The 23,131-nt window shown below is 43.7% G+C and overlaps 1 long non-coding RNA gene and 7 other non-coding genes across 8 annotated transcripts; 7 read left to right on the forward strand and 1 right to left on the reverse strand.

Annotated features, from left to right (window-relative positions):
• The first annotated feature begins 1,235 nt into the window (after positions 1-1,235).
• trnay-gua (transfer RNA tyrosine (anticodon GUA)) lies at positions 1,236-1,363 on the forward strand. The gene is made up of 2 exons: positions 1,236-1,272; positions 1,328-1,363. It is a non-coding gene; the product is annotated as a tRNA-Tyr (tRNA).
• Positions 1,364-2,430: 1,067 nt separating this feature from the next.
• trnay-gua (transfer RNA tyrosine (anticodon GUA)) lies at positions 2,431-2,558 on the forward strand. The gene is made up of 2 exons: positions 2,431-2,467; positions 2,523-2,558. It is a non-coding gene; the product is annotated as a tRNA-Tyr (tRNA).
• A 529-nt stretch (positions 2,559-3,087) lies between these two features.
• trnay-gua (transfer RNA tyrosine (anticodon GUA)) lies at positions 3,088-3,175 on the forward strand. The gene is given in 2 exon segments: positions 3,088-3,124; positions 3,140-3,175. It is a non-coding gene; the product is annotated as a tRNA-Tyr (tRNA).
• Positions 3,176-4,075: 900 nt separating this feature from the next.
• Positions 4,076-4,163, forward strand: trnay-gua (transfer RNA tyrosine (anticodon GUA)). Its single transcript is given in 2 exon segments — positions 4,076-4,112; positions 4,128-4,163. It is a non-coding gene; the product is annotated as a tRNA-Tyr (tRNA).
• An 897-nt stretch (positions 4,164-5,060) lies between these two features.
• trnay-gua (transfer RNA tyrosine (anticodon GUA)) lies at positions 5,061-5,148 on the forward strand. The gene is given in 2 exon segments: positions 5,061-5,097; positions 5,113-5,148. It is a non-coding gene; the product is annotated as a tRNA-Tyr (tRNA).
• An 820-nt stretch (positions 5,149-5,968) lies between these two features.
• On the forward strand, positions 5,969-6,057 carry trnay-gua (transfer RNA tyrosine (anticodon GUA)). Its single transcript is given in 2 exon segments — positions 5,969-6,006; positions 6,022-6,057. It is a non-coding gene; the product is annotated as a tRNA-Tyr (tRNA).
• Positions 6,058-16,713: 10,656 nt separating this feature from the next.
• trnay-gua (transfer RNA tyrosine (anticodon GUA)) lies at positions 16,714-16,801 on the reverse strand. Its single transcript is given in 2 exon segments — positions 16,714-16,749; positions 16,765-16,801. It is a non-coding gene; the product is annotated as a tRNA-Tyr (tRNA).
• Positions 16,802-20,090: 3,289 nt separating this feature from the next.
• Positions 20,091-21,124, forward strand: LOC133012048 (uncharacterized). Its single transcript, XR_009680791.1, has 4 exons — positions 20,091-20,229; positions 20,455-20,560; positions 20,680-20,773; positions 20,865-21,124. It is a non-coding gene; the product is annotated as an uncharacterized LOC133012048 (long non-coding RNA).
• The last annotated feature ends 2,007 nt before the right edge of the window (positions 21,125-23,131 follow it).

Raw genomic sequence — 23,131 nt, forward strand, 5'->3', positions numbered from 1 at the left:
CATTAAATGTCCTGAATGTTCAGTATAGGGAATCTGAACAAAGATCCTCAATGACCAAAAATTTGGCGGGGCATTCAATGTCCTGAATGTTTAGGATCGTAGGACTGTTATTACACATGTTGACATCCTTAGGTCGCTATTTCAACTCCGGCTCGAAGGAGGAGTCTTTTACAGGTGGACATTTTCAACAGAGGCTTAACAACTCGAAACAGATTATCAGCAGTTCACACCTCTTGTCAGGGTACCTCGACGACCAAAAAGTAGGCGGTGCATTCAATGTCCTGAATGTTCAGCATAGGGACTCTGAACAAAGAACCTCAATGACCAAAAAGTAGGCGGGGCATTCAATGTCCTGAATGTTCAGCATAGGGACTCTGAACAAAGAACCTCAATGACCAAAAAGTTGGCGGGCCATTCAATGTCCTGAATGTTTAGCATCGTAGGACTGTAGGTTACACATAATGACATCCTTAGGTCGCTGGTTCAACTCCGGCTAGAAGGAGGAGTCTTTTACAGAGGCTTAACGACTCAAAACAGATTATCAGCAGTTCACACCTCTTGTCAGGGTACCTCGACGACCAAAACGCAGGCGGGGCATTCAATGTCCTGAATGTTCAGTATAGGAACTCAGAACAAAGTTGAACATTTTCTAACCAGGATATGGACATTTTCCTGAAGGAGGTGGCTTCAGGACATTGAAAGTAGGCGGTGCATTCAATGTCCTGAATGTTCAGCATAGGGACTCTGAACAAAGAACCTCAATGACCAAAAAATAGGCGGGGCATTCAATGTCCTGAATGTTCAGCATAGGGACTCTGAACAAAGAACCTCAATGACCAAAAAGTTGGCGGGGCATTCAATGTCCTGAATGTTTAGCATAGGGACTCTGACCAAAGAACCTCAATAACCAAAAAGTTGGCGGGGCATTCAATGTCCTGAATGTTTAGCATCGGAGGAGTGTTGGTTACATATGCTGACATCCTGAGGTCGCTGGTTCAACTCTAGCTTTAAGGAGGTGTCTTTTACAGGTGGACATTTGCAAAAGAGGCTTAACGAATCAAAACAGGTCATCGGCTATTCACACCTCTTTTAAGAGTACCTCAATGACCAAAAAGTAGGCGGGGCATTCAATGTCCTGAATGTTTAGCATAGGCACTCTGAAGACAGCTGAACATTTTCTAACCATGATATGGAAATTTTCCAAAACAATGCAACACTGTTAAACAGGATTTGATCCTTCAATAGCTCAGTTGGTAGAGCGGAGGACTGTAAGCATTCAATGTCCTGAATGTTTAGCATCGTAGGACTGTAGGTTACACATAATGATATCCTTAGGTCGCTGGTTCAACTCCGGCTAGAAGGAGGAGTCTTTTACAGGTGGACATTTTCAACAGAGGCTTAACGACTCAAAACAGATTATCAGCAGTTCACACCTCTTGTCAGGGTACCTCGACGACCAAAACGTAGGCGGTGCATTCAATGTCCTGAATGTTCAGCATAGGGACTCTGAACAAAGTTGAACATTTTCTAACCAGGATATGGACATTTTCCAAAAGAATTCTACACTGTTAAACAGGATTTGACCCTTCGATAGCTCAGTTGGTAGAGCGGAGGGCTGTAGTGTACATATGTTGACATCCTTAGGTCGCTGGTTCAACTCCGGCTAGAAGGAGGAGTCTTTTACAGGTGGACATTTTCAAAAGAGGCTTAACGACCCAAAACAGGTCAACGGCAGTTCACACCTCTTTTCAGAGTACCTCAGTGACCAAAAAGTAGGCGGGGCATTCAATGTCCTGAATGTTCAGCATAGGGACTCTGACCAAAGAACCTCAATGACCAAAAAGTTGGCGGTGCATTCAATGTCCTGAATGTTCAGCATAGGGACTCAGAACAAAGTTGAACATTTTCTAACCAGGATATGGACATTTTCCTGAAGGAGGTGGCTTTTACAGGTGGACATTTGCCAAAAGGGCTTAACGACTCAAAACAGGTCATCGGCAGTTCACACCTGTTTTCAGAGTACCTCAATGACCAAAAAGTAGGCGGGGCATTCAATGTCCTGAATGTTTAGCATAGGGACTCTGACCAAAGAACCTCAATAACCAAAAAGTTGGCGGGGCATTCAATGTCCTGAATGTTTAGCATCGGAGGAGTGTTGGTTACATATGCTGACATCCTGAGGACGCTGGTTCAACTCTAGCTTTAAGGAGGTGTCTTTTACAGGTGGACATTTGCAAAAGAGGCTTAACGAATCAAAACAGGTCATCGGCTATTCACACCTCTTTTAAGAGTACCTCAATGACCAAAAAGTAGGCGGGGCATTCAATGTCCTGAATGTTTAGCATAGGCACTCTGAAGACAGCTGAACATTTTCTAACCATGATATGGAAATTTTCCAAAACAATGCAACACTGTTAAACAGGATTTGATCCTTCAATAGCTCAGTTGGTAGAGCGGAGGACTGTAAACATTCAATGTCCTGAATGTTTAGCATCGTAGGACTGTAGGTTACACATAATGATATCCTTAGGTCGCTGGTTCAACTCCGGCTAGAAGGAGGAGTCTTTTACAGGTGGACATTAACAACAGAGGCTTAACGACTCAAAACAGATTATCAGCAGTTCACACCTCTTGTCAGGGTACCTCTACGACCAAAACGTAGGCGGTGCATTCAATGTCCTGAATGTTCAGCATAGGGACTCTGAACAAAGTTGAACATTTTCTAACCAGGATATGGACATTTTCCAAAAGAATTCTACACTGTTAAACAGGATTTGACCCTTCGATAGCTCAGTTGGTAGAGCGGAGGACTGTAGTGTACATGTGTTGACATCCTGAGGTCGCTGGTTCAACTTCGGCTAGAAGGAGGAGTCTTTTACAGGTGGACATTTTCAAAAGAGGCTTAACGACCCAAAACAGGTCATCGGCAGTTCACACCTCTTTTCAGAGTACCTCAGTGACCAAAAAGTAGAAGGGGCATTCAATGTCCTGAATGTTAAGCATAAGCACTCTGAAGACAGCTGAACATTTTCTAACCATGATATGGAAATTTTCAAAACAATGCAACACTGTTAAACAGGATTTGACCCTTCGATAGCTCAGTTGGTAGAGCGGAGGACTGTAGGTTACATATGTTGACATCCTTAGGTCGCTGGTTCAACTCCGGCTCGAAGGAGGAGTCTTTTACAGGTGGACATTTGCAACAGAGGCTTAACGACTTGTAACAGATCATCAGCAGTCCACACCTCTTGTCAGGGTACCTCGACGTCCAAAAAGTAGGCGGTGCATTAAATGTCCTGAATGTTCAGTATAGGGAATTTGAACAAAGATCCTCAATGACCAAAAAGTTGGCGGGGCATTCAATGTCCTGAATGTTTAGCATCGTAGGACTGCAGGTTACACATAATGACATCCTTAGGTCGCTGGTTCAACTCTGGCTAGAAGGAGGAGTCTTTTACAGGTGGACATTTGCAAAAAAGGCTTAACGACCCAAAACAGGTCATCGGCAGTTCACACCTCTTTTCAGAGTACCTCAGTGACCAAAAAGTAGGCGGGGCATTCAATGTCCTGAATGTTTAGCATAAGCACTCTGAAGACAGCTGAACATTTTCTAACCATGATATGGAAATTTTCAAAACAATGCAACACTGTTAAACTGGATTTGACCCTTCGACAGGTGGACATTTGCAACAGAGGCTTAACGACTTGTAACAGATCATCAGCAGTCCACACCTCTTGTCAGGGTACCTCGACGTCCAAAAAGTAGGCGGTGCATTAAATGTCCTGAATGTTCAGTATAGGGAATTTGAACAAAGATCCTCAATGACCAAAAAGTTGGCGGGGCATTCAATGTCCTGAATGTTTAGCATCGTAGGACTGCAGGTTACACATAATGACATCCTTAGGTCGCTGGTTCAACTCCGGCTAGAAGGAGGAGTCTTTTACAGGTGGACATTTTCAACAGAAGCTTAACGACTTGTAACAGATCATCAGAAGTTCACACCTCTTGTCAGGGTACCTCGACAACCAAAAAGTAGGCGGTGCATTCAATGTCCTGAATGTTCAGCATAGGGACCCTTCGATAGCTCAGTTGGTAGAGCGGAGGACTGTAGTGTACATATGTTGACATCCTTAGGTCGCTGGTTCAACTCCGGCTCGAAGGAGGAGTCTTTTACAGGTGGACATTTTCAACAGAGGCTTAACGACTTGTAACAGATCATCAGAAGTTCACACCTCTTGTCAGGGTACCTCGACGACCAAAACGCAGGCGGGGCATTCAATGTCCTGAATGTTCAGTATAGGAACTCAGAACAAAGTTGAACATTTTCTAACCAGGATATGGATATTTTCCTGAAGGAGGTGGCTTCAGGACATTGAAAGTAGGCGGTGCATTCAATGTCCTGAATGTTCAGCATAGGGACTCTGAACAAAGAACCTCAATGACCAAAAAATAGGCGGGGCATTCAATGTCCTGAATGTTCAGCATAGGGACTCTGAACAAAGAACCTCAATGACCAAAAAGTTGGCGGGGCATTCAATGTCCTGAATGTTTAGCATCGTAGGACTGTAGGTTACACATAATGACATCCTTAGGTCGCTGGTTCAACTCCGGCTAGAAGGAGGAGTCTTTTAACAGAGGCTTAACGACTCAAAACAGATTATCAGCAGTTCACACCTCTTGTCAGGGTACCTCGACGACCAAAACGTAGGCGGGGCATTCAATGTCCTGAATGTTCAGTATAGGGACTCAGAACAAAGTTGAACATTTTCTAACCAGGATATGGACATTTTCCTGAAGGAGGTGGCTTTTACAGTTGGACATTTGCAAAAAGGGCTGAACGACTCAAAACAGGTCATTGGCAGTTCACACCAAAGTTGAACATTTTCTAACCAGGATATGGACATTTTCCTGAAGGAGGTGGCTTTTACAGGTGGACATTTGCAAAAAGGGCTGAACGACTCAAAACAGGTCATTGGCAGTTCACACCAAAGTTGAACATTTTCTAACCAGGATATGGACATTTTCCAAAAGAATTCTACACTGTTAAACAGGATTTGACCCTTCGATAGCTCAGTTGGTAGAGCGGAGGACTGTAGTGTACATATGTTGACATCCTTAGGTCGCTGGTTCAACTCCGGCTCGAAGGAGGATTCTTTTACAGGTGGACATTTGCAAAAGAGACGAAAAGACTCGCAACAGATCATCAGCAGTTCACACCAAAACGACCTAAAATGGGCTAGAGAGGGTGGGGCAGTTAATGTTCTTAATGGTGAGCAAAGGGACTCTGTTGATAGTTGAACCTCAATGACCAAAAACTAGGCGAGAAATTCAATGTCCTGACTGTTTAGGACTGTAGGTTACATATGTTGATGTCCTTAGGACGCTGGTTCAACTCTGGCCTGAAGGAGGTGTCTTTAACAGGTGGACATTTTCAAAAGAGGCTTAACGACTCAAAACAGGTCATCGGCAGTTCACACCTCTTTTCAGAGCACCTCAATGACCAAAAAGTAGGCGGGGCATTCAATGTCCTGAATGTTCAGCATAGGGACTCTGAACAAAGAACCTCAATGACCAAAAAGTAGGCGGGGCATTCAATGTCATGAATGTTCAGCATAGGGACTCTGAACAAAGAACCTCAATGACCAAAAAGTTGGCGGGGCATTCAATGTCCTGAATGTTTAGGATCGTAGGACTGTTATTACACATGTTGTCATCCTTAGGTCGCTATTTCAACTCCGGCTCGAAGGAGGAGTCTTTTACAGGTGGACATTTTCAACAGAGGCTTAACGACTCGAAACAGATTATCAGCAGTTCACACCTCTTGTCAGGGTACCTCTACGACCAAAAAGTAGGCGGTGCATTCAATGTCCTGAATGTTCAGCATAGGGACTCAGAACAAAGTTGAACATTTTCTAACCATGATATGGACATTTTCAAAACAATGCAACACTGTTAAACAGGATTTGACCATTCGATAGTTCAGTTGGTAGAGCGGAGGACTGTAGGTTACATATGTTGACATCCTTAGGTCGCTGGTTCAACTCCGGCTCGAAGGAGGAGTCTTTTACAGGTGGACATTTGCAACAGAGGCTTAACGACTTGTAACAGATCATCAGCAGTCCACACCTCTTGTCAGGGTACCTAGACGTCCAAAAAGTAGGCGGTGCATTCAATGTCCTGAATGTTCAGCATAGGGAATTTGAACAAAGATCCTCAATGAACAAAAAGTTGGCGGGGCATTCAATGTCCTGAATGTTTAGCATCGTAGGACTGTAGGTTACACATAATGACATACTTAGGTCGCTGGTTCAACTCCGGCTAGAAGGAGGAGTCTTTTACAGGTGAACATTTGCAACAGAGGCTTAACGACTTGCAACAGATCATCAGCAGTTCTCACATCTTGTCAGGGTACCTCGACGTCCAAAAAGTAGGCGGTGCATTCAATGTCCTGAATGTTTAGTATAGGGAATCTGAACAAAGTTGAACATTTTCTAACCAGGATATGGACATTTCCAAAATAATTCTACATTGTTAAACAGGATTTGACCCTTCGATAGCGGTGGCGGGAGAGTGGAAGACTTCCAAAGACAAAAAACAGAGAGCTATGGGTGATGAGGAGTGGATGTCCCGTCTGCGTAGGTTTGCTGTTGAAGGGGCCTGGCCCTCTGATGCAGGAAACCGGCCGGCGCCACGCCAGAAAAAGTGGCACGATCTATTTCTGAAGGTAGAATTGGAGGAAGTGATATGTATACAATCATTACACTTAAAGCAAAGTAATAATATTACAATTTACTATCAATATTACAGATTGAAAAATGCCCACTGCAGCTCAGGGGTCAAAGGTCTCTGTTTGGAGGGCCACAGACATGTAACTGTGGTTTCCATATAAAGAAGGTATCAGAGGTCTTACATAATATTACAATGTCTTGCAGTTGTATTACATATTATTGAATTTCATTTTCATTTCCTGGAACCTGTAGCCATCAGTCTCTGTGTCCTCTTCGGTGACACCACAACCAGGACCCTCATCTGCATCCCCCTCCATCACACCTGGGCAGCCACTACGCAAGCCACCTTTGACTTTGGAATCAATAAGTATTGAGGGTATACTGAAGCTAATGTTTATATTTTGCATATGTTTACATTTTAAATGGCTACACATAAGGTTACTTTTTCTTCTCGTCAGTTCACAAAACCACGGTTCGGTGGATTGCATGGTGCGCGTGCACAGCCAAACTTGGCTTCGGCTTGGCAGCGTGGAATCAAGGTATTACAGATATGATGAAATGGTCTAGTCTTCTACCATCTGTGTTGTTATAACTAATTATGACACAATACTTTATTTATTTTCGTGTAAACTGTCCTCTTCTTCAATTAGACCAAAACTGGCACCCCGTCACCTGGCCACAGTCCCAGGCACTATATTCAGACTGTCTCTCCTCTGTCTCTTTCACCCCTCTACTGTGTCTGCAACCACTTCCACTTCCTGTGTCACATCGGCTGCTACTGGAGCTGGAGAGAAACTCCTCATTTAAGTTGTTGTCTTAACAACGATATTTTATTCAACTTGAAACAAGCCTCCTTCATGAGTAGATTATAATCATGTCTATGTACTTGCCTTTTTGTGATTTATAAATTAGAGTGTGTCAACTGCCACCTCCTTGGATACCTCCTCTGGTCCTCCTGCCCCTGTGGACTCTGCCTCTGATGAATGTGTCTCCTCTGCTGCAACATCTGTGGCTGGTCCCTCAGCACATCCTAACTCTAAGGCCGGATTCTAGTTAGGCAGAATGCTCTGATTTGGACTAATCTTATATATCGATGTCCTTATTATTCACCAGTTACATTGTTAGAATAATGTGTAGCATTTAACAAAATGAAAGCATCCTGTAATTAACAATTTTATGTATTTTTTTAATGACCAAAAGGTTAAATGATTGGGGTGCAATGATTTCTTATTTGCATGTTTCAAGTGTTTTTCGAACATACATCACCCATCTCCTGGAGCCCTGGGGGCTGATTTGTGTATAACACTTTAGATTTTTGCTCTCCCGGATGGTGGCCATCTTGGATTTTGGGGTCAACAGGATGTCTTAATGTCAAAATGATGTCAGAATTAGGGATGAGCGAGTACAGCATTATCTGTATCTGTTAACTAGGGATGAGCGAGTACAGCATTATCTGTATCTGTTAACCATATGAATTATCCGTATCCGTACTCGGGGTGGGCGGGGCCTAACCCGGAAGTGGGTGTGATTTAACCCGGAACTGGTTCAACATAACTTTCTTTATTAACTTTGAAAATTTTTTTATGATTTTTTTATTTTTATTTTTTTTCAATTTATTTCCACACCAGGTGTGTGTGTGTGTGTGAGTGAGATGCGAGGGACGTTCACTGTCTCCCGGAGAAATGAACACTCTGTGTTTTTAGTATAGAAAGACGTGAATTATACAGTCATACAGACTGGTTTTGTTATTTTCACTTTACATTAACACTTAAAGTTTAGTGCAGTGTAATTGTTTGCCGTGATAATTAAATGCCAGTGTGATAATAGATGACAATTTCAAACCATACAAACTGTCATGTTGTATTGTATTTAATAGAGGTTTACTTTACTGTAAAGTAAGTGTAAATGTAAAGTGAAAATAACAAAACCAGTCATTATGACTTGTGAACAAATATAATTCACGTCTTTCTATACTAAAAACACAGAGTGTTCATTTCTCCGGGAGACAGTGAACGTCCCTCGCATCTCCAGCGCTCCTCTACTGAGCCAATGCAGGTCTCGTGAAAATTTTTCCAAAGACTCGTACCCGAAGACCCAGTCGGGAAATGAACGAATCATTTCTGCTTCCTTGACTGAGCCTATGGAACAGTCCCGATGCGCAGTGAACCTGAGCGACTGAGAGACAGAGAGCTGTTCTGTGAGTGAGTGAGCAGAGCCGTGTGTGACGGGAGGAGTGCTGTGACGCTGTGTGAGGATTTTCATTCAGTCCGAGCACAGATAATGACTCCGATTACTCGTATTATACTCGTAATCGGCAAAAGTGCTTTATCCGTACCGGATACTCGTTTCAGCCGAGTATCCGGCTCATCTCTAGTCAGAATCACCATCTTTATCGTCAATTTACCACAAAAAGTGTCCTCATACATTATTTTAGGTGCTCTGGTTAAAAGTTAATTTGTGTATCAAAAATTACGTTTTCGCTCTACCCGATGGTGGCCATCTTCGATTTCGGGGTCAAGATGATGTCTAAATGGCAAAATTATGTCAGAATCACAATCCTTATGGTCAATTTACCCCAAAAAGTGTATTCATACATTATTCTAGGTGCTCTGGTAAAAAAGTAACCTTTACAAGATAGTGCCGGCTGCCATTTTGGATTCGGCCCTCTAGCGAAAAATGCCGACATTTTTGCGAGGGACATGGGGGCTAAATTTTTTATAAATGTTGTATAGATGTCAAATCAGTCGTCAAAACATATTTGCCAGAGAATGGTCACGGGATTGACGTTCCTGACCCTACTATTAGCATTGCAAAATAAATAATAACAATTTGAGGTCTTTCAAAAACTTTTATTCAAAGCAGACAATAAACAAAGAGGAAACGGTGCCAAAAAAAAGGAAAATTATCTACAGCATGCGGTCCTGCCAGGGCACTCTTCCTTCAGGGGAGTTGAAGAGCGCACAGAGCTTCTCTCTGACGCCATAAGCTTCTCTGCTTCCTCTATTTCCCCCCATGTTCCTAGCATCCTGCAGGTGCTCGCCTCGCTCTTCAGCCTCATCCAACCATCTTTGATTCTCTGATGGGTTGAGAAGGTAGTTGTGGAGAATACACACAGCCATGATAACAGAGTCCACATTGTCTGGCTTCATGTTAATTCTCGTGTACAGCACCCTCCATCTCGCTGCCAAAATCCCGAAGGCGCACTCAACAACCATTCTGGCCCTGGAGAGTCGGTAATTGAAGATGCTCCTCCATCTTGGAAGGTGCTTCCCTGGAAATGGCCTCATCAAATATTTCTTCAGAGGGAAAGCAGCATCTCCCAACATGGTGAACAGAACGCAGTGTGGTTGGTCAGAGCCTGGCAGAGGACAGTCGGCAGGAACCTCCAGGGTTTTTGCTTCCATGCCCTTTCCTAGATCTGAGTCTGAGTATGCTCCTCCATCACTACATCTGCCTGGTTTCCCACCTGGACGGTTATGAATCTGTAGTGAGCATCTACAAGCGCTAAAAAGGCAATGGAGAATGTCTTTTTGTAATAAAAAAAACAAACTGCCAGACTTGTGTGGAGCTGTTATCGTTACATGTTTCCCGTCAATGGCCCCCAGGCAGTTAGGGAAGTTCCACTTGCTCCAGAATGCTGAAGCTGTGCCTCTCCACATCTGCTCTGTTGGCGTGGGGAACTGTGTTGCCATCATCCGCCTCTCTATAGCCCGGCAAGTCATGTGTACCGACTGGGATACAGTGCTGCTTCCGAGTCGATACTGGAATGCCAGGCTGGCAAAGGTTTCGCCTGTGGAAAGGAATCTGCGGAAATAAGGAAACAAATTGTTAATTTTACTCTGTGTTAATGACTCTGTTACAGTGGAAGATTGCAAGAGGAGGTGGAAGCAGTTGCGGGACAACTATGTTAGAAGTAAAAATAAACATGTCCCAAGTGGCTCCGCCGGTGGGACAGCTCGGGAATGGAAGAACATGTCTATTATGTCATTTTTAAATCAACACTTGCAGTCAAGAAGGTTGGTGGTTATTATTGTCAAGGAAAGCCTTTGTCTAGCATGTTCATTGTTATATATGTAGCTGAAAATCTAAATGAAACAGCTTTCTTTAAAACAAAACTCAATATTAAAAACATCTTTACATGCTGTTATTCAAAATGTTTAGGTATGCGTTTATAAGTTTATATAACTGCGATCATTTTATATTTATTTTTAGCTCAAGAAGTAGTCTCCAGACTCCGCAAGACAGCCCCCTGGACTTCGGCTGTGAGGAAGATGAGGAGGAGGCAGGCCCATCCACACTGCCTTCAAGGCCTGCCACTCAGACACTCATGTCCCGACCCTCCTCTCCGTACCTCACAGAGGTTGAGCAGAGGACTGCTTCCACCCCACATCACCCCAGAGTGCAAGCCCGGACATCAGGGTCAGCCACTAACCCCAGTCAGCCTGGCAGAAGGGAGAAAAGGCGGGGATCCTCATCTGCCATGGCTACTGAGCAGCAGCTTGTTGACATTTTAACAGCAGAAAAAGTCCCTTTACCACCCCATGTACCAACAGACGACGAGGAAATATCCTTTTTCGCCCTCAGCCTGGTCCCAAAGCTGAAACGACTGCCTGTTAGGACCCAGGCACGGGCTCAAATACACATTCTCCAGTACCTCACAGACTTAGCTGAAAAAGAAGATCAACGCACCCAACATCCACCATCTACTCATTCAACAGCAACCCAGCATCGGCAGCAACATACTAGCCAGCCACAAACTTCCGCTTTTCAGGTCTATCCATCTTTGCAACACAACCAACAAGTTCACACTCCACCCCCGACAACATACCAAGCTCATTCACAACTCCAAACAATGCACCAACCCCATCTCCCAATGCCACAACAACAGCTTGGAGGTGGGAAAAGGCCCAGGTCCATTCTTGATGAGCTGCATGACCCCTCTTCTCCAACACACTTCTCTCATGTTGATTTATAATAAAACAAAGTAACCACCAACATATGTATGTACCTGTATTGCTATTTTAAATTTTTTCTATTCTATTTTATATTTCTGAATGTTTATTTTGTTCTTACAGCTTTGTATTTAAGTCACATTTTAAGTGTGCTTCACTATGGCAATAACAGTGTTCTGATTGTGTTTTTTTGAATAAGTAATAAAAATTACCTCAGCGTTACAGCAAGTCGTTGTTTGGGTTCGATTGGGTCTCTATAATTTGTTGATTGCCTGGTTAAATCAGGCCCGATCAAGGAAAGCAGATGATCCATCTTCTCAGCGTCCATTCGGAAGTACATCAAATGGCGATCCTTGTCGAGAAGCAATTCAGCAACCATATGATGAAAGACACCGTGTTCTCTTCTCTTCTGGTTAATTGAGTGGACCCACATTCTTCTCCGACGTCTGGTCATTCGGAGCAAGAGAAAGAGAGCGAGGGCTCTCCTCCTTTCTACAAGTCGCACTAGGAAAGAAAACAAACACATTACTACGGTTGTAATATCTATACTGTAAAAAAAGTGGACATAAATAGACTACAGTGCTTATCCAGGAAGAGATACAACGTTTTAAAGTACTTACCCATGGCAAATATCAGCTGTATCTGTGATCACGGACAGGAATCGCAGGATGACCGTCGCGGAGTTCAGCGTGTCCGGTGTGCAGCCTAGGCTAGGAATAGCTAGGGATATACGCGACGCTTACGCTTCTGGTGTGACAGCCTAGTGCTTACGCGACGCTAACGCATCCGGTGTGCAGCCGGCGTAACCCTGAGCCATTGGCTGCTCATCTGATGTCTGCTGCTGCTATTGTTGCTTTAGAACCTGGCTGGCTGCCTGCAAAGCTGAAGAAAACTATACCAGCTCAGGACCAGAAATGGATTTCAGCAGCTCTGTGGAAACACAATCGTTTGCGCTCTGACCTGAAGCTGTGGTATGATCCACCATCACCAGCACTCATTTATCACCAGGTCCCCGCTCCACAGCGCTTTTTTACCCACAAGCTTCTCCTATGGATGCCGTACCACCTTTGGAAGGTGAAACTGTCCTGTCCTGCTTGTAGCAAACAGCTCACAGGCTATGGAGCCCACAAGAGATGCCGCAAGGTTCTGGATGTGGACCGTTTTTACCTGTTAATTACTGAGACCCTGTTCTGCAGTGCATGCAAGACCAGTTACATTTCCAGCAGCAAGCAAATATTGGACCAGCTAGATATGCCAACACGGATGGAATTCAGTCCGATCCTGACTCAAAGGTTATTATACTGAGATTATTTCGCTTAGGCAACATCTTTGTTTGTCATTGAAACACACTTCAAAGTTGCTGGTTTTATTTTTGTCTCCCCTTTCCCTTGTTTTCTTTATAGATTTGGTGTTGACATACGGGTGGTTGTGCCTCTGAGGGAGAGGGCCCTGGGTAACAGCCCCTCCAGAATTGTCAGGCAGCTGAGGGAAAACCACAGTCGGGTGTGGATTCAGTTCCTCATCCGGTACTTTGCTAAATGCACAGACTTTTCTGAGCGGCAAGGCCTGCTCCCTTTCACGTTCCAGGAGCCGCCTGAGTTATTAGCTATTCCCTCTCACAGGTGGATGCTCACTGTGTAAGGCAGCTCTGGACAACATGGCAGCTGGTCTCATCCAGAGATACAACAATGCTGGTGTGGCCCCTCCTAAGCTACTGTACGTCGACTGTGAATGTTGTCGGGAGGGCACGATACAGACCAAGTTAAAACAGCGATTTGGAGGGTGGCCAGACCTCATTGTGAGGTTAGACATTTACCACTTCATGAGGCGACTGGCATCTTGCTGTACGAAGGATGCTCATCCTCTCTACCCCACCTTCATGGCCAAATTGTCCAGCTGCATTTTTGAGTGGGACAGCAGAGATGTTGCCTTGCTGAGCCAAGCGTGCACAGCTGGCACAGGATGGTGTACCGGGCATTACTGACCAATTGGTAGACCTTCACATCACCAAGGACGAACTGACCATGCACTGCAGAAGGCAGACAAGGGGAGAGCAGAAGACAATCACCTCTATTGAATGCCTGCTCAATGAGCTGATGGGGTTGAAGGGCAGCGACTTTCTTGGTGTCCCTCTACTGGACAAGGAGAGGATGAAGCAAATCTGGTGTGTCCAGAGGTGGCATGTAAAGTGCATTCCGGGTGTGCTTCTCTATACCCAGACAGGCACCACCACCAAAGAGGGCTTCGTTCTGCCTAACTACAGGTGTGCTCGAGGGTCCACATCACTGGAGTCCTTCCACTTACACATGAACAGGTTCATTCCAGGTCTGTAGGAATCCCTATACATTGATAAGATTAAATATATAGGGTTCAACGTTTTATTATTATTATTATACTACTATCCTGTTCAGTACTAACACTGACAAAACTCTACTTAACATTATTTTTCACATTGTCTCTCTCTTAAGGGACGAGTGCCAACAGCCTTAACTTCCAGCTCTACCTCCTGGAAGGGCTTAATCGGTGGAACCAGTACCATCAAACTGCATCCCTGGCAGGCAAACCTCCCGACTTGCTCTGTTACTCAGGGGACCTTGTTCAGTGTGTCAACACCCACAGTCTCATGGTGCTTGGAAGGAAAGATGTGGACTCTTTTCAGCCCCCTTCTGTTTACACTGGTGAGTTTAACCTTTCCACCAGGATGAGGTGATATTTCATATCCATGAAATATAATAACCTCTTTGATTAAATTTCTGAAAGCTAATTTTCCTCTTCCTATTCTTTTGTCTGTCCCAGGGGAGCTAATAGGTATTGATTACCTTTACCGTCAGACCGGAAGGCCCCTGCAGGATGTACGTCCTGACTCAGAGGAGACCGACCAGATGTTGGAGGATGTCTGCCCTGAGGAACAGCTGGAAAATGCAGGCCTTGACCCAACCCAGTATGACCCAACCATTGAGCGGCTGGACCTGTCCTCAGATCCGTCACCTACCAGCTATTCAACTCCCTCCTCTCTCCACACTACTGCTTCTCCTCCTAGGCCTGGATGTAGCTCCACTGCAGCAGCATATGAGCTTCATCTGGTAATATTCTCATCACATTTCTTACACCATACAATGTCAGTGGATAATTGTTGCTGTGTTATGATTACACTTACAGTAAAATATGTAGCAGTGCTATCAAGAAACCAACAAAAATAACATGCAATAAATACAAATCTGGAGAATGAACAAATTATAACAGCATAATACACTCTACTTAAATTACATTTTTTTATAAATTGAGTATGAGGACACAGACATGCCCCCTGTCCCATCAGCCCCTCCTGCTGGTTCTCTACTTTTAAGTTCCACCAGCCTTTCAGCAACTATTTCTCCTGCTGCAAGAGCTGGCCCATCAGGATCCCCACCAGTCACTACTGCTGTAGCGCAACGGGTGAGTGTTTCTTTGGTAAGATTTACCACAGAACCTGTTATACTTGTGGTATGCTATGGATTTTTATTTCTATTCTATTTCTTTTTGTTTCCCAGGCTTTGGATTTTCTGACCAGGGAGTTGCCTGGCCCATCAGCCGTCACCACCAGCTCAGCCTCCATGCTTCCTCTCCCCACCACCCTCTCGACCACTGTCCCTACAGCCACAGCTTCCTCTGCATCACCGACCACCACCCCAGCAGCACCTGGGCAACATCTGGTGAGTCTTTTGGTGAAGAATTACACTGGGACAGAAATGTTACTTTTCTGTATTAGCTACTGTGTATTTTTTTTTTGTGTTAATTTTGATTTACTCTTATATTTACCAGGCAGTGGATGAGCGTAGTGTTCCTGGAATGGACCGCGTGGACTGCCTGGCTGAGTACTTGGTGGGGCTACGAATTGAAACTGACCTAACCCTCACCAACCTGCAGGCCAGTACAATTGTAGCCCTGTGGCAGAACCTCCTGCCATATGATCGCCAGCGGGAAGAATATGCTGCACGGCACAAGTGTCGCCTGATAACAGGACGCTACAGGTGCTCCAAACAGAGAGCTGAATTCACACCAGGTGTGGAGAGCACAACACGCTGTGTCTTAGGGTCAACAGGACCCCCTGCACAGTGGCCAGACTGTTGTCGACTGATAGAGTCCATCTTTGTCAAATTGTGCAGCCTCTATAAGAGCCCTAAAAAACAGGGCTCTTATTCTCTGACAAGATTGACTCTCATCATCAATTATTACATCAAAATCAGGCAGCTGGTCCTGGGTAATGGTGTGGTTATGCAGGATACGACATTACAATTGTTTGAGGTCAATCAAACTACCCCCTTATCCAATGGCACAACAAGCGCCTGAAGAGGCAAGTATGCCGTATTCTGCTGCAAGGGGTCAACTTGCCCCCCACTATTCCCGTTGCTACGGTGCCTCTCCCACCTATGCAGACATGCCCCACTGCTGCAGCCCCACTGCTTTGCCCTCAACATCATTACCACTTGCCACAGAGTACAGTAGGAAAGGCAGTGGACAAGAGGAAATCTGTTCGTCCACCCCAACGAGTCAACTTGCCTCCCACTATTCCCGTTGCTCCAAGGCCTCTCGCACCTATGCAGTCACAAAGTTGCCCCACTGCTGCACCCCCACAGCTTGGCCCCCAGCATCTATACCACTTAACCCACACTTCAGCAGGAAAGGCAGTGGACAAGAGGAAGGCTGCTCTTCCACCTGAACACCCTCATCCTCCAAAGGCTGTCTGCCCAGGATTGCCTGCTCTGAGGCAGACACATCAACATAGTTCTGCCCCTATGCCCGCTGTCCCCCCAACCATCCCTTCGAGTGGCCCATTTGTTTTTTTGCCCCCAAAAGTCCCTCCATTCAGGTTGATTGCTCCCGCTGGCCCCCTCCCCATCCCAACTCCTGCATGGAAATGGTACAATAGGACAGCAGACAAAAACAAATGCGGTCAGTGTCACCAGCCCCGGGATCCTGAAAGTGACCATCGTCAGTATTATGGCTATTAGAGATGAGCCTCTTTTGCAAATGTCCACCTGTAAAAGACTCCTCCTTCGAGCCGGAGTTGAACTAGCGACCTAAGGATGTCAACATATGTAACCTACAGTCCTCCGCTCTACCAACTGAGCTATCGAAGGGTCAAATCCTGTTTAACAGTGTTGGATTGTTTCGGAAAATGTCCATATCCTGGTTAGAAAATGTTCAGCTGTCTTAAGACTGCCTATGCTAAACATTCAGGACATTGAATGCCCTGCCTACTTTTTGGTCATTGAGGTACTCTGAAAAGAGGTGTGAGCTGCCGATGACCTGTTTTGAGTCTTTAAGCCTCTTTTGCAAATGTCCACCTGTAAAAGACACCTCCTTAAAGCTAGAGTTGAACCAGCAACCTAAGGATGTCAACTGGGTAACCTACAGTCCTCCGATGCTAAACATTCAGCCCCGCCAACTTTTTGGTCATTGAGGATCTTTGTTCATAGTCCCTGTACTGGACATTCAGGACATTGAATGCACCGCCTACTTTTTGGACGTCGAGGTACCCTGACAAGAGGTGTGAACTGCTGATGATCTGTTACAAGTCGTTAAGCCTCTGTTGCAAATGTCAACCTGTAAAAGACTCCTCCTTTGAGACGGAGTTGAACCATCGACCTAAGGTTGTCAACATATGGAACCTACAGTCCTCTGCTCTACCAACTATCGAAGGGTCAAATCATGTTCAACAGTGTTGCATTGTTTTGAGAAAATGTCCATATCCTCGTTACAAAAAGGTTCAATTGTCTTCAGAGTCCCTATGCCTAACATTCAGGACATTGAATACCCTGCCTACTTTTTGGTCGTTGAGGTTCAACTATCTTCAGAATGTGCTAAACATTCAGGACATTAACTGCCCCGCCCTCTCTTGCAGATTTTGGGCCGTTGTGGTGAGAACTGCTGATGATCTGTTTTGGGTCGTTAAGCCTCTGTTGCCAATGTCCACCTGTAAAAGGCTACTCCTTTGAGCCTGAGTTGAACCAGCGACCTAAGGAAGTCAACATATGTAACCTACAGTCCTCTGCTCTACCAACTGAGAGGCCTTGGCGCCACGCGGCGCATCTCAGCCCATGTGAACAGCACAATTGTGTAACAGGGGAACGGAAAGGAGGCGCCTGGCTTTCCTTGGCGCAGCGCTTCCGTGTCCTGTGTAAATCCGCTGTGAGTCTGGTTACAGAGGAGGTAACTTCACAGCTCATGGGAGAGAGTAAGGGAAGAACTTTTCCTGTCATTTTTGATTTAAAAGGATTTTGTTTTAAATTCCTGCCAATATATCCAGGAGCACCTTTGGAGCCGGCTGTAAATAAATCTAAAACACCATACTTTGCAGACTACGCCTGTGTTTTCAAAATTTTTTGTGGAGTTTTAAGAGCGACCCGCCACATTAGTACTTTCATGAGACTTCATCCCAAAGGCACACCATTTAATGGTGTCACGCTTAATGTATCATATGCACAACAACTATATATATATATTGTTAACATATCAATTCTATTCATTAAGAAAAGACCATTCGAGTCAAAATAAAAATTAAATGTGTTGGTGCAACTACTGATTGTTAAAAATGTGATTTACATTGCTATAAAACAAGATATATATTTTTGCATATATTATTTTATTATTAACAACAATCACATGTCTATGTAAGCATTACACACACACAATGTTTGAATATTTGGCTCTGGTATTGTCAATGAGCCACTGTCCAATTTGTATCAAAAGAGAAGGCACTATGTGACTAATAGTAACTCATTTTGACTCGAATGGTCTTTTCTTATTGAATAGAATCGATATAATTTTAAGTATATATAAAAATATACAGTTAATAGCTGAAATATGCTATTTTTTGGGAGAAATAAACAAGATAGTGCTGTAGAAAAAGCATACACATTTATTATAAAATACACTGGAAATCTTAACACAAAGAACCACAAACAACAGTAACCACAAATAAATTTATGAAATAAACGCACCAGCAAACAGACTGGAGTGAAACAATAACCTCTTTGTTGGAGGTAATTCAAAAAATAATACAAAGAATGAAAGAAATCCTCCTGTATCGGCCAAAAAACATACTGTGGAGGTGAGGGAGAGCACCTGCACCACAGTGGATCAATTAGCACAGGTGACACTGCATGAAAAGAAGCGTTTGTGTCAATCTGTGTCGCAGAGAAGTGTTGGCACATCCTTCGGTTAACGACTTTCACACGTATCTGCAGGCAGCAAAGGAAACGCTCAGGGTTCCTGCAGTTGTCAAGCCTGTGAGCTGTTGAGATTTGACCCCCCTGCTCCAACGCCTAGAGGACGTTTTCACATGCAAATGACAATGCTCTGAGCTTCACAAATGCAAATCAGTTTCCCTGAGAGCAGATAACACCAATGTGTAAGAGGCACCAACAAACTATCTGGCTGAGTAAACCAGGCTTAAAATAAATATTAAACCTGAAATTTTAAATTGTTCTTAAGTAAGTAAGTGTGCTATAATGAATTATATTGTATACCACGAACAAAGGTCAATGCAGTCAAAAGAAATGAAACAATGCACTTTATTTCAAATTTTTTCAGGGTATTCAGGGTATTTTTATTGTCATCCAAAACAATCCTAAATCTCAACAACTGTACAGAGTGGCATGATTACAGTCACTTTTTCAATTGTGCTGGTTAAATGCACAGAGGATTTGTTAACCACACCTCTACCAGCAAAGAAATGGTGCTGGGTTTGATCATCTGTGTCCTGTAAGCTCCAAACTTCTACTGGCTTTCCATAAAAATATCTGTCCTCCCAAAATACTGGCATTAAATTCACATGTCAATGGCAAACTAAGCTGTTCCATGAATTATAAATGGTACCTTTTCACCACTACTTTCAAAATTGCTATGAAACATTCATTGATTTAATGATTTATTTTTTCAGTGTAATATTTAATCCCCCATGGACTGCACAGTGACAAAACACAGCAGCCGGCTGTTTGGCTACAACATACATCTCCACTCAGTTTGATTATTATTTTAATATAAAGAAGACACAATATAAAGCTTAAATTCCTTCATAATTTGAACTTCAATTGTCTAATTGTTGTTATTAAACTTTCTCAGTATTCCATTAAAACAGTCAACACTTTTATCCAAAGCGACTTACAATAAGTGAATTCAACTATAAGGTTACGAACACAGAACAGCGTGAATCATGTGTGTAAATGTACTAAACACCACAAAAAATAAACCTGGCCTCAGTCACATACTCATCCTATATGAAGTAACCGCTGCTCACGTGACCCGCTCGCGTCATCAGCTGATGGACTCGTCCAATCACAGCCTCGTAAACACAGTGCAGCAGCGTCGAGTGTCCCGCAGACAGGAAGCGGGTCGTGTTTAGCTTGTCCCGTACGAGTTACTCTGTTTGCGGGGTAAATAACTTGCTGAAGTCGACACGACGCTGTTCCCTGGAGGAGAAGATGAGTGCGTGTGGAGGCAGAGCCGCGGGCCCGGTGTGGACGAGTCGAGGCGGAGAAGACGGGCGCACAGTCCCTGAGTTAAGGTGAGAGCTAAACGGAGCCGCCATGCTAACCACTAAGCTAACCCTACATCTGAAAAGCATGTCCGCCACTCTTTGGGATAGCGAGAAAGTTGCTAAAATACGAATACAGCATCGAGTGCTGGAGCAGATCTAGTGCATGTGTAAATATGTATGAATTACTTAGATGTAACAGTTTGTTCTCGTTAAGTTTTTTCATCAACGTGACTTTTCTGTATGTTTTCACAGCCTCAGCCGCCCCCCCCCCCCACACACACACACACACAAACAAAGAGGCGTTAGGCTGAGACGCTGAAAGTCCGGATTTAAAGTGCAGAAAATTAAGCCATTGAATGTAAGTAACTGTTTATGAATTGTTTTGGTGTTTTTTTGCTGTGGATCTTCCAACGGTGATGCAGCGCGGCTATTTCCGTTTATTAATAATAAAGTCATGTTACATGTGTTGTTTTCCAGCTGCCTGTCCATGACGTACAAAGACACACTATGAGCCAGTATGATCCGACCAGACCTTACATCAGCATTGAGGAGTTGTCGGAGAAGAAAGAGGGTAAGGTTATATTCATTAAATAATTTTCCAGTTACATGTAAAGGTGTATGTTGTCATTGAACTGTGCTAATTTTACTGAATGTGTTTACAGCTGATTGAAGCGGGACAGATGACATGGATCCATCCTTCCACAGCCAGGAGCGCACCGACCTGTGTCCCACACTTCATATAAGACTGGAAGCTACACTGATCTCACAGCTACACACCACAGACGTCTACACACTGGAGAAGATTCAGACAGAGTCCCACAAAGAAGTCATGACCCAGAGGCTGCAGAGAAACATTTCAAGCCTCATCTGAGTTTTTGTACAATATTTTTGCTGTATGTAAATAAAGCTTTCACTCCACATATACCTTGTTCACATTTGTTCCCTGTACAATATGTTCACCTATAGCATCACATGAATGTTTAGTTTTAATTAACTGCAGTGCTTTTGGTAAAGGCTTACTTATAAATAATAATAAATATTAATATATACATTTTTATTATAAATATTGTGTGGGAGGGGCTTACCCCGCGTGCGGAATGCTGTGACCCCACATGTGCACTGCAATGACCCATAAGGTGACCAATAGCAACACTTCTACCAGCCAATCACGAGTGACATTAGTTTCAAGGGTCTGTGGTATCCTCCAATGGTGAGTAGAGAGAGGTTCTAGCCAGCGGCTGGACTCCGATTCATATGCTAATTAGATCACACGTCGCGATCGGTCCGCAAGGCTCAGCGAGCCCCCCCGCGGCTCTCTCCTTTGTTCTCCAAATCCCCCTTAAGGTCCGCAAACGCCGATAGACCCACCTTGTCTTCACTGGCGAACGCCGAGGTAACATCATGGAAACAGTTGGTTACAGCAGGGGATTAGGCCTGTCCGTAGAGGTTCACTGTGACAATAATACTGCTTTTCGTCTAGTGTGAGAGCTGTTAGCTGATTGGTCCTCACGCTTAAAAGGCTGCATGTGAGCTGCCTCAGGACACACTCCGACACAGAGGACTCGGAGACACCGAGCTGGAAAGCTGGTCGTAAACAGGGATTGCTGGCCCTTTATGTTTGGAGTTCTGAATTTGTTTTGGTGATTAATAAAGTATGCTTAAACGCAACACTTGTTTCTCTGGCTGTGTGTGGGAGAGCACTGGGCATGGTCTACTGCCACACATACTAATAAACTAAAACCAACAATCATTAGAAGATACAAAATACTGAGCTATTGCAACAATATGTTATTTTAAGATTACAATGTAAGAAATCCTGTTGTTTTTACGTGTATTTTTCAGTATTTATACTTAAGACTTTACAGTAAAAACATCTAAATACTGCAATTACATTTTCTGTACAAATCACGATTTTATGGCAAAAGAAAATCCTGTGCTAAATATATCCATCTCAAATATAAACTGTAAAAGTATTCTTAACCACCTGAAAATAAGAAGTTTCTATACGTAATTTAAACTGCCCTGCCTTGTTTTAGATGTTTGACCAGAAATGTGAAAAATGTTACCTAGTGTACACAGATTAAGCATTTTAAAATTGTAAAGCAAACCTAGATACACCTTAATTGCTACTGTTATAAAATAAACCTTTTTTTTATTAAACAAAAATTCTTACCTTTTCCAAGGATTTATTAATCTCAAAAAAGTGCAAAACATGTAATTTCTCCACATACATTTGTTTATGTACATTACAAACATCAGAACTGTCTGTTCATGCTCTCTGCATGTGACAGATTAGTGCTCATATTATTAACTGTTATATATATATATATTAGGGCTGTCAAAGTTAAAGCGTTAATCTATGAGATTATTGTGACCTAGATTAATGCGATAAAATATTTTATCGCAGCTTTGTTTACATCCGGTGTGCGGAAGAAAATTCCGCTCCTTGAGCAAGCTGCCAGCGTCGCCCTTCAAACACAGCCCGTCAAATGATTAGTCCCGTCTGAATGAAAGCACAGCAAACTGCACAAGGACAGCAGGAAGAGTTGCTAGTTCAAGATGTTGCCACCCGGTGGAATTCTGCCTTGGAGATGATCAAACGGATCCAGCGAAACAAGGGTCCGCTCGCTGCCACCCTGGCTCAGCGCTGGCTGAACTATATTTCTTTTATTTTGAAGGCCCACAGCAGGAACTTCTGGGGAATAATCTGTAGGAGCGCACCCTTTATTATCTCAGAAGCAGTTTCCCCCGGTCTGAGTGAGTTGTGTCGCTCTGTCTGTTAGTGTTTTAGTTAGTTTCTAATGGTTATTTTAGTGTATGAAACTGGTTTAGTAATATGCAACTTTTCTTTTGTAGATAACTGTGACTGTGTCCCGTTATATGTTACAGAACATAAAGTTAAACTGTTTCACTAAGCCTGAGTCAAGTG

This window comes from Limanda limanda, chromosome 10 (genome assembly GCF_963576545.1).
Source record: "Limanda limanda chromosome 10, fLimLim1.1, whole genome shotgun sequence".
Taxonomy (NCBI): Eukaryota; Metazoa; Chordata; class Actinopteri; order Pleuronectiformes; family Pleuronectidae; genus Limanda; species Limanda limanda.